General features: G+C 39.2%; 1 protein-coding gene and 1 non-coding gene across 3 annotated transcripts in view; one reads left to right on the forward strand and one right to left on the reverse strand.

Annotated features, from left to right (window-relative positions):
* Positions 1–1,536: 1,536 nt before the first annotated feature.
* The window catches only part of IMMP2L (inner mitochondrial membrane peptidase subunit 2), an 880,842-nt gene continuing 864,058 nt past the window's right edge, over positions 1,537–18,320 (forward strand). Inside the window, exons 1-2 of one of the 2 annotated variants that reach the window (XM_017515624.2) lie at positions 1,537–1,614; positions 2,155–2,227. The gene's annotated coding sequence lies outside the window, so the exon portion shown is untranslated. The remainder of the gene's footprint in view (positions 1,615–2,154; positions 2,228–18,320) is intronic. The other variant, XM_017515628.2, reaches the window with a different exon arrangement.
* LOC119469047 lies at positions 17,127–17,266 on the reverse strand. The gene has a single exon (XR_005197867.1). It is a non-coding gene; the product is annotated as a U4 spliceosomal RNA (small nuclear RNA).

The following is an 18,320-nucleotide window of genomic DNA, read 5'->3' on the forward strand; positions in this document are numbered from 1 at the left end:
GATCCTCCTCACTAGGAGCTCCATTTAATTTGGGGTCATGGTACCAAATAGTTCGTCACTGCTATTTGATGAGGGTGGTCCTGTCACCTAAGTGCTCTTGAAATTAAGTCCTTAAGCACTGGCAGAAAAGAGCTTACCTTACAGTAATTATTTCAGTGACAAGTAAGAAAAACTGGCAGATATCCCCTTCACAGGAGAGCAGTTTTCCTCTCTTTAGGAGACTCTTGGAGTTTTAGTTATCAGGACATTTAAGACTCTGAGTAGATTCTTAAACCTTTAGAATAAATTTTGAACTAAGAGTGCCAGCATGTCTGGTATTTACATTAGTATTAAGTGATCTGAAAGTGCACAGAATAGTTTGGCAGTATCTAGAAGAACAGAGATGGAAATAAAGAAGATTTAACTGGAGTAGTAAGAAAAGGAGACCAAAAGTATTTTATGTATGTTCAGTACTTCTGGGTGCCACTGTTGCTGAACGCCTGGGGCTTAGCCTAGGTTGAGTTGCTCCTAGCACAGAAAACCAATCCCTGAGACAAAAAGTATTGCCAGGGAAGACAGGTTTTAATGCAGGTGATGCTGGCAGGGAGATCAGTCTCAAACCTGTCTTAGGGAGACTAAAGTCAGGTCTTTCTACAGCAGGGAATTAGGAGGGGTAAGGAAGAGGAGTTGGTGAACAGGCAGCAGATGCCCCTCATTGTCCAGATGTAGTGATCTGAAAAGTTTCAGTTCCTTGATTTTATTTGAAAGGTCTGACAGTGTATCTCCTGAGAAAGGAACTCAGGTAAAATACATGCAAGTTTCTTAAGTTACACTTCTATGGGAAAATTTGGCCAGTTTCAGTCCTCTCTTTCTATTTATCAATTCCTCAATCATGGAGAATCTGGCTGCTTCAGGTCAAGGAAGGGCATCTTGGGGTGATAAAAAATGAAAATATCACACCTGTAATTGCAAGTACTTACGAGTTGGTTGGAGTACCATAGTTTGGGTATTTTCATCAACATTTTTAGCCACATTGAATTAGGATAATTAATAACATGGAGAAGAAGGTTTCTTTGTAGGCTGTAATAACCCATTTAAAAGTTAGTACCATTTGAAGGCAAAAGCTTCAGTATGAAATTCGTTTCTCTCAAGTAAACCACCTGTCCTGTATTACTCCCTTTGGTTTACATGGAGGCAGCAAAATAGAATTGTTTTCCTGAGTAGAAAAAAAATGCAATGAGTGGCCCAGAGAGCGCCAGTAAGCTGCTTTGCCACTATCGCCCTGCGCTTAATCAACTGTGAGGATTCGCGGTTTCCTGACTCGTAAAACAAGGGGAGGAGCTGAAGACCTAGTTTCATGGAATTTTCGGTTATTTATTGTCGTCTCACCCGTTAGTACGTTGCTGAGCTTCGGGTCAGAGCCCAATAATTGCGTGCTGAACGAGTGTGGTTTCTCAGTCTTGCAGATCCAGGCCGCATTTTGAGCGCGACCTGGGCGGGCGGTCCAAGGGCTAGATTTCCGCCGGAGGCGGAGCTTCGTGCGGCCCCCGCGCGGCGGAGGAGCGGGGCGGAGCTTGCGGCCGGCGGAGGGCGGGGTCTGCGCGGGGACTTCCCCTGGGCTGATCTGCGCAGCGGGTGCGGAGGGCTGGCGTCCAGCGTACGGCGGCGGGCGGGGGGCTGTTTGGCTGGAAGGTGTGGGCGGGCACGCAGCCTCCGACCCTTGGTGGTCTCTTGGGCTTGGTACCCTTCCCTGGGAGTTGTACCCGGCCAGGGCGGGGCGGGCGTTGCTGGGAGGCGGAGGGTTGCGCGGCCGCGAGTCCTGAGTGATCGCGAGCACGTGTGCGTGCGCGTGTTTATCTGAGGCGCGTGCAGCCGCCGCCCCTTCCTCGTCCTTTTCCTGGCTCCACTGGCTAAGGGTGGGAAACCGGCGCCAGAGGCGGCACACTTGGCCCGCAGCCGGCCCGCTCTTCCCCGCCCAGCCTGCGCCCCGAAAGCGCCCCCTTTCTCCTTCCTCACAAAGGGGACTAGTCCGCCCGCCCCCGGCCCTGGCCTTGAGGGAGCGCTCTGGGGGCGGGCTGCCTTCTGCCTGGAAGTGTTGGGCAGGTAGTGGGAGAGCCTCAGGCTTGAACAACAGGATTTTAAAGCACGTGTCTGTCTGTCGTTTTTTACTTTTAGGGTTTTGGCCAAATTGGGCGAGGGCACATAATAACCACTTACCCCTTCTCACCGAGGAAGAGCGGGAGAAAGGGTAAGTAAGGAATGGTCAGGGGTGGAAGGAGCTAGGACTTTATCCTGAGAGCGAGCGAGACAGAAGGGCTACATCCAGAACTGCCCATGGGGAACTTGGGCCCAGATTCTACCTTTTCATCAGAAACTGGAAGAGCCACCTTCAGAGTCACAGGCTCCAAGCCCCAGACAGTTTTCAGGCTCACACAGTCTCTAGAGTTGGCTGGGAGTTTAACAGCTTGGGCATGTGAATTCCTTTTAGTCTTTTGACCCGACAGAAAACTGCCCTTCCCCTTCACCTGTTTTTACCTTGGTCTTCTAGTTGTCCGTCTCTGGCCCTATCTTATTTAGCCAGCTTTGACTAATCCCTGAGATCATAGCACTAAAGAATCCCTGTCCTGTTTGATAATGAACAGCAACCCTCCTAGGGATGGGTACATTTTAAAAGGGGCCTCCTGAAAAAATCCTTTAGGACCCCGAAGCATAAAGTTAATAAGATTACAAGTGTTGAAGTCCTTTCGGATCTTCTCTTGAGTTTACAGAAGGTATTTTGAGGGGAGAAAGATGAACAGGCTGGGCCTTCTTCTCTGGGCCTTCACTCTTGGTACCTCTTCGCAGGCATTCCATTCACTTTTGAAAAGGTGCCAAAAGGCCATTAAAGTCCTCTGAGGTTTACTGTGATTTTCAGTGTGGTCTATTTCATTGGTTCTTCTCTGGGACCTTTCTCTCACTTCTTTAGCACACTGCTTCCCTTTCCCCTGTATGGTGAAATGAAACACAGCCCCTCTCACAAGGTGGGGAACCCCTTATGCATCCTATATGCCACATATAAATAACCGCTTTAAACCAGTTGAAATTCATATTAACTACAGCAGGAATGTAGTAAACTACATTCATGTATTCTTACACAGGAAAACTAGAATTGCCCTCTGTGATAGGTTGCCTATTCTGATATTGGCTGCCTGTGTACTCAACGTGCCTGTTTGTGCTCAAGTAATAGGTGACCACATAATTTACTTTATGGAAAACCAGGAAGTAATTGTTTATTGATAATGGGTTCCTTCATTGATTCAGTAGCTGATTCCCTCTTTGTTACCATGTACTGAGCACTTTTAACAGCACTTTGATAAAAGTAAGATGGTGAGAATGATGAGACTGTATTGGAGATGGCTGTTTTGGGGCAGACCTTTCACCAGTTGTTTTGTGGATTTTCTCCAAAATTACATGTTAATGTGCAAGACTTTCCCTGTGCTACTGATCATAGTGGTTTGCAGGTCTACACAGTGTTGTGGGAGAACAGAATTATTCTGCCTTTCTAATGCTTTCAGTAATAAACTTACAAGGATGACTGACCTTGGTGATTTGTGTCCTCTAGTGAATATTGTTATAGTTATTTTCCAGTGTACGAGTATATTAATTAGATAAGGACAACTTTTTAAATTGTTCTGTAAGAAGGACCTAATATTAGGAAACATGGAGAGTGTAAAAGATGATGTACTTAGAAAAATAAATACAAAAGTAGACCATTAACTTGCATGGGTTTCTGTGCATTTAGCCGCATTTAAAAAAATCTAAGCTAGAATAGTTCTGTTGTCTTTTTATGGTTATAAAAGTAATATTAAAGTCAAAAAAAGTTACTTAGAATTAAATCTGGGAGGAACATAAAAGGCAAAAAATGGGTCTCCTATGAGCCCACTCTAAGATGACCACTTAATAATTTGATATGTATTTCTTCAACTTTTTGTTCCATATATACACACACTAAATATGCAGCTTAAGTATCTGTTAAACGTGCATACATCTTAGCTACATACTGTATATGGAACATGTGGAATATATGTTTATATGTATATTGTTATTTAGTAAAATTGTAAATTTCTTCCTTTTTCCCCTTCTTGGCTATTTACCACCACTCCTCAGTCCACCGCAAAACTTCATGTAGAAGTAGCATGACATTTATAGTGTTTTGGATATGAGCTTGATTTCTGACTCTTATTTTATTAGCTGTGTCATTTTGGACCATTAAAACTTCTCTGTTCCTTGATTTCTTATCCATCGAAACAGAACAAAGACTACATGAAAAAGAATGTGTGAAAAAACAGTGCCTGGCATATAAGTACTTACTTTAAATTTCCCTCCCTGTTTCTCTGTGTGGTCACACATCACTTTCTTATGATCTTCCTTTTGGTTGTGGAAAGCCACGTAGTACCTAACTTACCCATATTGTTAAGCCTACCTGGGATTTGCCTTTCACAGGGGATCAGCTGGTATATCTGATCCTAGAATTTCTGGGACAAGGTCTGACACCTGATGTGGCCTTATCAGATCATTACACAGATGTGGATAAAGTGTGTCAGCTTGAAAAATGAAGGGAAAGAATTTCTATAATGTGTTTAAAAAGCCACGACACTGTTCTTAAAGTGAGAAAGACATATTACTGTATTTAGCTGAGTACTTAAACTTAGGATTTCTATTTTGGAAGTGTCTTTGGTTTATAAGAATTACAATAAAAATGCTGATGCTTCATGTCCAAACTGTCATGATTTTGTCAAGTTGTGGGTTTAATATACAGCTAAGCTGTATATTTAGTATATCTAATATTGCTCTGGAAGCTGAGAAAGACAGGTTCACAGACATCTGATTTCACACCAGACATCTGGTTTCACTTTACTGAGGAGTACGTTTGTCAGCAGATTATAGGCATATCAACTATACTGCTATACTTTGTAGCATTTCTGTCATAAGCTGTGGTCTGTAGGATTTAGTATGATGTTTTATTCAAATGACAGCCCACTGAAAATGAGCACCTGGTCAGATAAGCACATTTCCCACATGTGTCTTCTAGTGTCATTGTTCTTATAAGTTAACAAGGTGAAAACATTCTATCCTTGGTGGTTTTTATATTTTTTGTTGAAGCAAGAAAATATTCTTAAAAGCCACACTTAAGAACCTGTTATATCCCACAAGTTCATTTTCAGGTCTATCGTTTGTAAAGTTAACAGTGTACTTACAGGAATAAATAGCATTTAGATTTCTAGGTCAGAACCCCAGGAAGTCTAATACTTATTTTTTATGGGTACTAAGGAAAGCTTTTTAAACTCATTGTGTGCCTGTTGTATATTAGTGTTATTATAGACTCTAATCGACATATGTAGTAGTGTTTTGGAGGCAAATGTCTTCTGAGTGCTAACCTGAAATGGTTGCACCATGTCTCCCTCCGTTTCGAGGTAGTGAGGGGTATAAAAAGCTCTGGAGGTTGTCATTCTCAGGTTTTCATGTGGGCCCTGTCATTACTTAGCTGTTGACCTTGGACACAAATTCCTCTTCTGCATGTGGGATAATTACTCATGATTACTGTGAAATTCAGTGAGTGAGTGTAACATAGCACAATATCTGCCATAAAATAAATCTTCAGTAAATAGTTGTTTCATTTTTCCTCACAATCCTGGACACAAGAACACAGACACCCTCCCACCCTCTGCACTTGCATGCAGACTAAGACACTGGCCAGGACTTGTGGCTCCGTGGAGAGGAATTACTCATAGCATTGGGGATTTGGTAGTGGAGACTCAGAAAGGGTCATGCAGAATAATGACAAAGGAGAAGGGGTTGTGAATTGAGAGAAAGCTGCGTCTTTTGTTCAGCTCATGAATTTAGGTCAATGAATTATTTGGTTCCTAGAAAGAACCGTCTTTTTCTCTGGCTTCTCTGTTGATCTTTGTCAGCTGTTCCATTGGAAACTCTTACCTTCTTAATGTCTACTTAGTCCAATAATAAGTTTTTTTTCCTTGATCTTACTACCTGAATAGCCATATTTTTTTATTTATTTTTTTTAATGGCTAAGACTTAGTAATGGATGTCTGTACTACAGTATTAGATATCTATACTACAGATGTCTGTACTTTCTTAAGATCTGGTGGTTTTTTTTTTCTATACTCAGAGTCCAGTTGATTTTTTGTTCTTTCACGGGCCCATAGCTTATTCATTAACTTCTTGTCTCCTTTTTTATTCTGTCTGTCTGCATGGAACTAGTAATGTACACGGAACTAGTGACTGTGTGAATTGAACTAGTGATGAGGATATAAAGATGAAAAGTTGTTGTCTTTGACCAAGGATCTTGTTGTCTAGTAGGACTACAGCTATCTTGAGCAATAGTTCAAGTACAGTATGCTATTTAACAGAGGTAGGTATAAGTGCAAATGAAATCTAGAACGCGCTCTTGATCTGTCTGAAATGTCAGGGAAGGGTTTTAGCTGAGACTTGAAAACTGGGTAGGCGTGATGGGCATGTTGACAAGCAGTAGAAAACATTTCTAGGTAAAGCTAACAGCATGAGTAGTTGTGTGACACAATGAAAACATAGTGTATTCTAGCAACTATATGTTGGTCAGTTATATTAGAGTCTGAAGGACAAGGTCAGGAGTGAAAGGAGATGAAACCGGATAGCCAGTTCAGGGTATACTTCCTATACCATGTGTAGTAAGCCACTGAAGAATTGTGAATGTCATGGAAGATCACTGAAAGCAGTGTGCTGGGTAGATTGAGGGTGGAGTGGGGTTGGATGTGGGGACATGGCAAGACTGACTGGAGACCTTTAAGGACAGTTCGTTAGTATGGTTAAGAGAGGTCGAAAGCCTAGGTAAAGGTGGAAGTAGTGGGAATAGAGAAGTGAGAATATTTGGGAAAAATAAGATGAGGGAGAATTTGCTGGTCTTTGTGACTGTTCGAATGTAAAAGGTATGGGAGAGTGAGGATGTTAGAATTCTTCCTAGGTTTCTGGTAGTGAGTGGGAAAAGGAAGGGGAAGAAGGTATGAGGGGGAGGAGAATGAGTTCAACTTTGGACCTGTGTTTCACATGCTTGCAGGGAATATCATCGGCAAGTGGGAGATGTTTAGAAGACAGTTGTATATAGGATCCTGGAACATCACAAGAGATCATGAAGGCCAGAGAAACAGATTTGTGTGTTTCTCCATATGGAGAGTAATTGAAGACACAGGGATGGATAAAAGTGCTTAGAGGAATTGTATAGAAAGAGAAGAGAAAAGGGCTAAACAGAAATCCTAGAGAATATAAAAAATTTAAGGACAAACCATGAAAGAGAAAGATGTAAAGATGCTGAAGAAGAGCGGCTATTAAGTATGATGATGATTGTAAAGTGTCTGTTAGAAGTCATTGGTTTCATTGTAGTGGTGGAGGTAGAGTTAATGTGCTGTGGGTAAAGGAATGAATAGGAGGGAGGATAGAGAGTAGATATCTATCCATCCTCGGGTCCCGCTGAAGAGATAATTGTTCTTCAGTGAGGATATTTACTTAATTACATTTTGTGTATATTTAAGGAAAGTAACTTGTTATGGAATATATATAATTAGTAAAATGGTTACTGAAGTGAAACATGGTAACATCCATCATCTTACATAGTTATCCATTTTTGTGTGTATAACAAGAGTAGCTAAAATCTACTCATTTAGCAAAAGTCAGGAATACAATACAGTATTATATAGTCCTGATGCTGTACATGAGATCTCAAAACTCGTTCATTGTACATAGCTGCTACTTTTTGTCCTTTGACCTACATCTCAATTTCCTGCCCCCTCCGCTAGAATCACTATTTTATTTTCCATCTCTGTATGTGTACATATTAGAATCCCCTAGAAAGCTTTTAAAAATTCCAACTGGTATCTTTACGAGGTTATTTCATTTTCTTTGGGTATATACATAGAAGAGGGATTGCTAATTGAAACAAAATAGAAGTAGTGGTAGTTCTATTTTTAATTTCTTTAGGAACCTCCCTACTTTTCCCTTAATGGTTGTACTAGTAGTATATAAGGATCTTCTTTTCTCCACACACTTGGCAACACTTATCTGTTGTTTTATTTGGTAGTAGCCATCTTGATGGATATGAATATATGGAAACAACCTAACTGTCCAACAAAAGACAAACAAAAACTGCAATATATATATATATATATATATATATATATGAATATAAGATAGGGATCTGATCATATATATATGATATGTATATATAAAATATTCCATTAATAGACATATAAATAAATATACATAAAAATACAAATATATATATTATATATAATGTTATATATAATATATATGATCAGATCTCATATATATATATACACATACACTGCAGTTTATTTAAGGTTAAATAATATTCCATTATATATATATATAATATTCTGTTATTAATATTCCATTAACCTTATAAAAGAAGTAGATTCTACCATTTGGCACAAGATGGATAAACCTAGCGGACATTATGCTAAGTGAAATAAGACAAATGCAGAAATAAAAATATTGTATTGTCTCACATGTGGAATCTAAAAGAAAGTCAAATACATAGTGAAATCATATTACTGCTTCAGATTTTATTTTTTGAGAGAGAGAAACAATATGTGTGTATGCCGCGAGTTAGAAACACCATAGAATGGGAGATGTTGATGATACAGTTGTCTGTATTCTTGATTCCTTGCTTGTCATGTTTTCTTGCGAATGAAGATTAGGTTGTCTCTTTGTCTGCCTACTCGTTCCCTGCTTGCAAAATCGAAATCTGATTCCAATTGTCAGATATGAATTTTAAATGTCCTGTCTGTTGTTTCTTGCCCCACAGTTCACTGCTGTCTTGCTCTCACTACATCTGGCTTTTTTGCATACATTACTCTCTAACCTCATCTGGTTGTGAGGGGAAAAAAACCTTCACTTTCCTTCATTAAAAGTTGAAAAATTTCACAGGAGTATCTGCTAGGAGAATGGGGGAAATAATGATACCAAACATAAAAATTATTCACCTTAGGCAACACTTATTAATATGTGCTACGGTCCAGGTCCTAGATACAAAGATGTATATGGCAGGAAGGATAAGTAAGATAGGGATCTGATCTTAATGCATTTATGCCTAGTCCTTCATTGTTGGAACATCAAACTAGTGGGAATTATTTATGTCTTATTCCTCAAGGTCATCGCCAAGGTCTGATTGTCCCCCCCAAAAATTTGCATAAATGGGTTAAGGAGCCCTCAGGCCAGTGAGAGAAATGGATATATAAAGCAAGCAGCACAACAGGCACGGTGGCTTACACCTGTAATCCCAGCACCTTGGGAGGCCAATGTGTGCGGTTTGCCAGAGGTCAGCAGTTCAAGACAAGCCTGGCCAACATGGCAAAACCCTGTCTCTGCTACAAATACAAAGGTTAGCTGGGCATGGTGGCATGCACCTGTAATCGCAGTTACTTAGCAGGCTGAGACAGGAGAATCGCTTGAACCTGGGAGGCAGAGGCTGCAGTGAGCCGAGGTTGTGCCACTGCACTCCAGAGCAAGACTCTGTCTCAAATAAATAAATAAATAAATTCAAGCAAGCAAGTAATGCTTTGAGGGGCAGTATGTGCTATGATAGAGGTAGAGTTCAAGGTAGGATAGATGCAGAAAATGGACTTCATTATTTTGTGTGATCCTGAAGGTTTCACAGAAGGTGATACCTGAGCTATAGTTTGAGGTGTGGCATGGTGAGGTTCAGGGACTGAGATTAGGTGAATAAAATATTCCTTAATGGCCCCATGAGAGCAGCAGAAGGGGCTTAGGTTTCTCATTTCTTCTTTCTTCTTGTTCTGCATGATTTTATTGCAAGATATTTTTGTCTTTGAAGGAGTTCTTTGGCGGTTAAGATGTTTCAGTTTACAGATAGATATATCAGCATTTTCTCCCTTTGTGGTATAAACTGTCTGTGAATTTACCAACACTGGTTTATTATATATTAGACAGCTAACACAAATGAGTGCAATTAAATCACAGTATTTGGGGGATGAGGTCCAGGCAGTGATATTTTCAGAGCATCTTAATTGTCCTCATGGCAGTCAGGGTGGAGAACTACTGGGCTGAAACATGGCTTAGAAGAAAAGGCTGGGATTTGGAGCTAACAAATTGTAGATTAGATTCTTGCAATTCCTTTTAATAGTTGTGTCTTTAATTAAGTTACTCAGACATCTCTAAGGCCATAATTGAAAAATGGAATGGTAGTATACCTGTCTTGCCTACTTGTTTTGCAAAGTTATGTGGGTCAAAAGAGGAGATTTATGTGAAGGAACATTATATGCAGATGTGATTATAACAAAAAAATATGCTCTTGACCATTTCCAGAAGTGGACAGGCTAAGCGCTGGCTACCTTGTTCTGTAAGATAGTAACTACTTTATGGACTTTGATTTAATATTTTACCATGATGAAAATGTTGATGTTATGTTTTACTATATTTGTGTAATACTGCAAGGTTGAAGACCTAAAGCCAAAAAGCAGAACCTTAAGGAAACAGCAGTTGACCCTTTCTTGTCTGATATATTCTAATTGTTTAAAATTATATGAATGCTTATTGTAATTAAGTGTGTAGTCTCAGTGTCAATATTATAATTATTTAGTATTAAAATTCTCTAGAAGTGTTAAGTGTTTAAGATATGCAAATTAAAAATAGCAGTTTTCCAGAAAATAGTAAGAACTCCACAAAGCACAATGGATCACCAGAAATTCACTTATTTTGTAGATTCCCATTATATTTGTTAAGAAAACAGGGACACATACTGTGTCTCTGTACTGTAGAAAGCCTGACATACTAGTGTCAGTAATATAATTATATAGGAATGGTCATACTCATGGTATTTATTCCTTATTTTAGTTGAGAAGAAGGTGGTATTGTTTAATGACAAATTGAACCTAAAGACTGGGTTCCAGAGCTGTTCTCTCTACTCATTCCTATATGATAGCAGGTGAATTAAGCTCCCTGAGGCTCGTATGTAAAATTGGGTTCTCTGTTGTTTTATAACATGTGAAAAACTTAGTGGCTGAAAACAACAGTAATCGTTTGTCATCTCATGGCTGCTGTGGGTCAGCAATTTGAGGGGCGTTGCTTGGGTTTCTGGAGGTTGCTGTCAGATATCAGCAGGAGTGGCAGTTTTGTAGGAGCATTATTGGAGCTAAACGATTCACTTCCAAGGTGGCTTACATGGCTGACCAGTTGGTGTTGGCAGGTTGGTTCCTTTCCATGATGGCGTTGCCTTGGAGCTGTTCTCATGAGATGGGAGCTGACTTTCCTGAGATTCAAGCCACGGAAGTGGACACTGCAGTGCCTTTATGATTTCATAGGCCTTTTATGAAGTCATATACCATCATTTCAGATGTATTCCATTGGTCCCCCAGACCAGCCCTGATTTAGTATGGGAGGGAGTTACGCAAGGACATAAGGCAAGGATCATTGCATACTGTCTTGTGAAGGTAGGCTACCTGAGGGTAACAGTCTCTACCTGACATAGGATTGCTTTGAGAGTCATTGTAAGCATTTATGTGAGAGTCCTGTGTGAGCTGTTAAAGCAGCATATAAATGTGTTCTGGAAGTGATACTAATCTTGGCCAGGTATGGTGGCTCAAAGTGTTGTAATCCCAGCACTTTGGGAGGCCAAGGTGAGTGGATTACTGAGGTGAGTGGATCACTTGAGAACAGCTTGGCCAACATGGTAAAACTCTGTTTTTACTAAAAATACAAAAATTAGCTGGGCATGGTGGTGCATGCCTGTAATCCCAGCTATTCAGGAGGCTGAAGCAGGAGGATCTCTTGAACCCTGAAGGTGGAGGTTGCAGTGAGCAGAGATTGTACCACTGCACTCTAGTCTGGGCGACAGAGTGAGACTCCATCTCAAAAATTAAAAAAAAAAAAAGTGATACTATTTTTGACCAGTAAAACTGATTGGAAGTTGAATTATTTTGCTTTGTGCCATGTTGGCATTATGATACATTTTGTTCCAAATCCTTAACTGTTTTCTTCTTTAAAATTATGTTATATCTTTATCTTATATCTTACTTTATATTCAAGAAGCCTCCCCCTTTAAAACTCAGTTGGAACAACAAGACATTTTTTAAGTTTATCATATCTCTGGTGTAGAAGTAGTATATTGAGTGGTAGAAAATTACAAACAAGAGCAGTGACTATAGCATGAACTTGTTGGTCATCTCAGTAATAGCCTCGAGTTTCGTTCCAGAGCACCTACCTCCTTGAGGAAACCTCTGAATGTCTTGTTCTTTGTATTTCTCTTTTATTACTTACTCTGCCTTGCCTGGATTATGGTCTTACCATATTTTTGATTGGAAAATTCTTAAGGTATTAGGGACTACACTTCCTCCTACTCAGTGTCTTCCAGCACCTTTAACCTAATGCTTTGTATTTCACTGGTGCTTACTGAACAGGACTGCTGGCGGAACTGGACTACTGGAAGAACGCCTTTGTGCTTCTCTGAAGGTTCAGATGAAGAAGGTTGTATTTACTGAGGTGGTAGTGATGGTGGTAGTGGATCCTGCCAGAACCATCTTTGAACCTGTCTTATGGGTCCCTTATTTGCCATCGGAGTCTTTAGCCTCTCCTAAATGACTCAGATATTTGGACTGTTAGATGCTTAGTCTGGCTTCCTCACTGATGACCAAAGCAAGCAAGTGACCAAACACACACCCCCCTCACAGTCATACCTAACATACTATTTGTTACTAAACACATAGTATATTTTTGATAATACATGGTATGTCAGGTATGACTTTTCAGAATCTCATTGAACTCCTGCTCAGTTTGGTAACACATAGTATGTTCTTGACTTCTTAGATTAAGAGTACCCAGAATATAAAAGTGCACAACTTTCAGGTAATAAATCATAAAAATTTAATGTTTGTACTTTTTTCCAAGTTTATTCTGAGACACAGGTCTTTTTTAATGGCACTTTGACACACACTTTTATGTAACTTTCTGTTGAAAAACGTCGCATTTACAGTCAACTTTTGAAAAATTATCTTGCTTGTAGCTGGAGGACACATTGTAAACACATTATCAAGTTCTAGTTTTGGAACTGTGCATAGCAAAGACTTTTTCAAGAAAGAAATTGTTTGTAATGTCATCATATTTTATATTTTAGGATAATTTCATTTCATATGATTTTCCCATTATGTAGACCAATAAACAAATTTGTATCAACTCAGGATTCTTTTTTCTTGTTGTTGCAGATTTTCTCCTGCAGATTTGTCTGCTGACTTCCCTCTTTGCTTCCTTAGCCCCACTACCTGCTTTCTCTCTCTCTTGTTTGCACCTGACTCGTACCCTGTCTTGAACTCAGTATCCTGATGACCGTTAGAGGATAAGTAGGCTACAGAGGGCAGAGCAGATGTTGTGAGGAGCAATGTGTGCATAAATAAGAGCTGTGCAGAGGGTTAGGATTGACGGCCGAGGATGCTCTTTACTAAATAGGTGACGAAGGACCTGTGAAGAAATAATTGATAGCAGAAGATTAACATTGCCACAGATATTTTGCCTTATTTGTTTAAAATAGACTTTTCTTTAAGGGTCGTTTTTGATTCACAGCCAAACTGAATGGAAGGTACAGAGATTTCCCATTTACTCCCTACCCTCACACCTACATAGTCTCCACGGCCTGATCAGTATCCCCCACCAGAATGATACATTTGCTACAATTGATGGACCTACATGGACAAACCATTATCACCCAAACTTCATAGTTTACATTAAGGTTCATTCTTGGTGTAGTACATTTTATGGGTTTGGACAAATGTATAATGCCATATATATACCCTTACAGTATACAGAGTGTTTTCACCGCTTAAAAATCTTGGGTTCTGCTTTTTCATCCCTCCCTTCCCTAAACTCTAGTAACTTTTGATCTTTTCAATGCCTCCAATGATTTTGCCTTCTCCAGAATGTCATAGAGTTAGAATCATATAGTACGTCATATAGTATGTAGCCTTTTTGGCCTTTATTTTTAGTTTTCCTGGTATAGCAGATTATTTACAAAGGATCTTGGTATTTTTCCAAGATCTTATTTGTTTAATAGTTGCTTGAATGAAAGTTTTTTTTTTTAGTGTCAGATTTAAACACTGAATAATTATTTAGTTTTGTTAAATATTAATAATAACTATTTAGTACTGTTATTATGTGAGGACAGTTTGAAGCACTTTATAAATGAGTTAGCTTGTGCTTTTTATGTGTCTCACTATTTGTTTTTTCTTTTTTGAGACGGAGTCTTGCCTGGTCGCCAGGCTGGAGTACAGTGACATGATCTCGGTTCACTACAACTTCTGCCTCCCAAGTTCAAGCGATTTTCGTGCTTCGGCCTCCCAAGTAGCTGGGATTATAGGCATGTGTTACCATGTCTGGCTAAATTTTGTATTTTTAGTAGAGATGGGGTCTCACCATGTTGGCCAGGCTGGTCTTGAACCCCCAGGTGATCCACTCGCCTTGGCCTCCCAAAGTGCTGGGATTACAGGTGTGAGCCACCGCGCCTGGCCAGAGTCTCACTATTTCTCATGTGTAAGAGATATCCTGTAGTCTGAATACGTGGATTATGACAACAGGTTAGAAGATTGTTTGAGACCTGTCTGGTGTATATGACTATATTATGTCAATACTTTAAACATTCAGTTAAAACCTCGATATTAAAACTTAAAAAATAGACTTTAAATATAAATATCGGGATGTTAAAGTGGTGATATATAGTGAAAAGGATATGTAATAGGGGTATGAAGATATTTATTCAGGCGCTAGGTTTGTTATTACCTATGTGAACATTAACAAGTCACTTTTTGTCTCTGAAGTTCATTTTCCTTCAGGGAAAATGGAGGTAACACAAACTTCATAGGTTATTTTGAAGGACTTTATAAGCTGTTTGTAAGAATCCCATGTGAATTTAAACTCATTATAAAGAAAAGTGAGGAATTGTTTGGTTGATGAGTCAGACTTGGCTACCATCATAGATTTAAATTTTTTTTTGTTTTGTAGATTAATAGTAAAGATGGGAGATAATGATTTGGGGCTAATAAGTCATTACTGCTGAAAAGATGGTTATTTACAGCATCTGAGAAAAAAATGCCTGCATTTTTTTGCTGAAAATGTCTCATTGCGGAACCTTCTTTTGTCTTCTTGTGAAAGGTATATACTTTGGGATATTCTCCTTGTGTACTTGGCTCTTAATCTTATTTTTTTTAATTTTTTTAAATTTTTTGACGTGGAATCTCGCTCTGTCACCCAGGCTGGTGTGCAGTGGCGTGGTCTTGCCTCACTGCAACCTCTGCCTCCCAGGTTAAAGTGATTTTCCTACCTCAGCCTCCGTAGTATCTGGGATTTCAGGTGCCCGCCACCACACCCAGCTAATTTTTGTATTTTTAGTAGTGATGGGGTTTCATGGTGTTTGCCAGGATGGTCTTGATCTCCTGGCCTCGTGATTTGCCTCCCTTGCCCTCCCAAAGTCCTAGGATTACAGGCGTGAGCCACTGCACCCGGCCGGCACTTAATCATATTTATTACCTAGTTGTCAGCTTGAGATGTTAGTCTTCCTTCCAAAAGCATGAATTATATTGTCACATTTTTGTATAGTGTCAGAGACATATTATTTCCTAACTGTAGGAAGAAAACTCTAGATTCTAAAGCACTTTTGACCAGTCTCTGTATGGGTTAAGGCACGAGGGCAACGTAGAATTAGATAAAAAGATTCTTGGGAAGAGAATAGAAATAGCCTTGTAAAGTTAAATTCCTGAGGGAGGTGATATATTAAATACAATTCTAGTTTCAATCAAAATGTCCCTGTAGTTTAAAATACTTAGAGAAAAATGGTGACATGATAATGAATTAAAATTAGGAAAAAAAGCTAACTATACACTTCTGAGTTTGAGAATGGTTAATGGTACTTACTTCAAAATAAAGGTGTAATTGTCATTCCTGTTAGTACCACATGCTTATTATATTGTAATGTCAACTTTTTGAATTCAAACTAATTTAAGTAACTTTCTTCTGTTAACTTCAAAATATATCATATATTTAAAGACAGAATGGTGGAATATCCTATGACAAAAGATCTAAGAATGACTGTTCAACCACTAACCCCTAAAGTAGACATGGGAAATCAAAAAAGAATTGTCACCAGCAAATGCGAAAGAGTACAGACAATTCCTGGTAGGTGTTATCTGATTTATGATATTGAGAATGGGGAGAATAAAAATTTAAAAACATTCTATGGAAGCATGCAGTCAAACAGACTTTATTTTTTAAATATATTTGTTTGGAACAACTTTTTTTTTTTTTTTTGGTAGCAAGCACATAGAAGGTCAGTTTAGAGGACTGAATTGGGTGACAAGATAGATAATGTTCTCTTCCTGAAACTGGTTTCTCACTACCCAGGTTAAATGTGGGGAAATTCAATGGTTAACATTTCATGAATTATTTTTTGGACTTTTAATCTCATCTCTTGAAAGCAGGATAGGCCTGGTGCATGGCTCACACCTGTAATCCCAGCACTTTGTGAGGCTGAGGCAGGAGGATCGCCTGAATCCAGGATTTCGAGACCAACCTGAACGACATGGTGAAACTCCGTCTCTACCAAAAATACAAAAAATTAGTTGGACATGGTGGCATGTGCCTCTGGTCCCAGCTCCTTAGGAGGCTAAGGTGGGAGGAGTGTTTGAGACTGGGAGGCAGAGGTTGTAGTGAGCTATGATCATGCCACTGTACTCCACCCTGAGCGACAGAGTAAGATCCTCTCTCCTACACACAAAAGAAGCCTGGCATGGTGATGCCCCTGGGCAGTCCCAGCTACTCGGGAGGCTGAGGCAGGTAGATTGCTTGAGTCCAGGATTTTGAGGCTGCAGTGAGCTATAATCATACCACTGTACTCCAGCTTGGGTGACAGAACAAGACCTTGTAAAAAAAAGGCAAAAAAGCAGGATAAAAGAGGGGTATGACAGTTTGTTTAGCATAAAATGGAGAAGTAAGAGTAAAGTTGTTGAGTGAATTGCGTGAATTTGGGCATATACTGTTCCATTTTGGATTTTATGATAAAGTGGTGAGTCAGCTATGGTTTTTTTTTTTTTTTTAAATTCAGTTCACATAGAGACTGCCAAAAGTTGCCAATGCTGACTAAATTTCAAGTCGTCATGGTGGGGTATTGGGAAAAGTTTTCAATTAGCAATAATCGCTCCTCAGATAAACCTCATTGGCTACGATACTACCACTGTGCAAAGCTACCCATGATTTTTTATTATTGGAGGTCTCATCTTTAACTTGGTCTGATAGTCTTATTATTCAAGTTGCCTTGCACAGTAATAGTTTCAAGCCCTTAGTCAAAGGAGTAGAGCAGCACATTACCTTATTTCACCTTTCTGTAGCATTCTATTCCATAGTGGTTTAAAGTTCACTTATTGAATAAATAAGAGTATGTTTGATATTTGAATCAGTTTCAAGTCTGCCCACTGAAGTGCTGGTTAAATTCAAGACTGCAATCAGCAGTCTTTGTAAAATTCTTCTCTGACCAGCACTATACTGCTTAAAATGGTTCTGTGGCTTCTGGTCACCCTTAGATTAAGAAAAACTTACTTAAATTTGCCTAAAAGACTTACCCTCTCTGGCTCTGCTTGCCTCTTCAGCTTTTTCTCTTTTTCACTCCAACATTAGCACTCTGTACTCCAATGAGACTAATTTATAGACAATAAGTTCTTGTTCCCTGGGCCTTTGTTTTATTTTTAAAATTTGGATTATATCTTCTTCTTTTCTCAGATACAATTTAGGTATTTAGAGGCCTCTATCAATTTTCCTTGCCAAGTGCTAACGTATCACAAATTCACTGAATGTCCTTATTTGTCTACTTTGATGTAGTGTAATGTAGTAGGCCCTCCCTAAATAGTTTTTGAATCAAGGTGATCTTGAGTCATTGGGGAGACAGCAGAGACTCTACTTGAATTTGACCTTTGAAGGAAGGGAAGAACATTCAAAATAAGAGATATAGTTTGAACAAAGACATAGTGGGAGTACCTTTTTTTCCTAAATTTAAGAATTAAGAAAATATAGTATATCAAAAAACAAAAACTAGGAAAAAGTGTTTGCAATTCATATCATAGGAAAAGAGCTGATTTCATGAATATATAAAGGACATCAACTACTCAATGAGAAGAAGACCAGCAATTGGATAGAAAAATGGACAAAGGGTGGGGGGCGGGAAAAAATGGACAAAGATACGAATAATATTAACAGTTCATAATAAGAGAAATGCAAAATTAAAACTTTAATGAGATGCCTTTTTT

The sequence above is a fragment of the Cebus imitator genome, unplaced genomic scaffold, assembly GCF_001604975.1.
Source record: "Cebus imitator isolate Cc_AM_T3 unplaced genomic scaffold, Cebus_imitator-1.0 Scaffold554, whole genome shotgun sequence".
NCBI lineage: Eukaryota > Metazoa > Chordata > Mammalia > Primates > Cebidae > Cebus > Cebus imitator.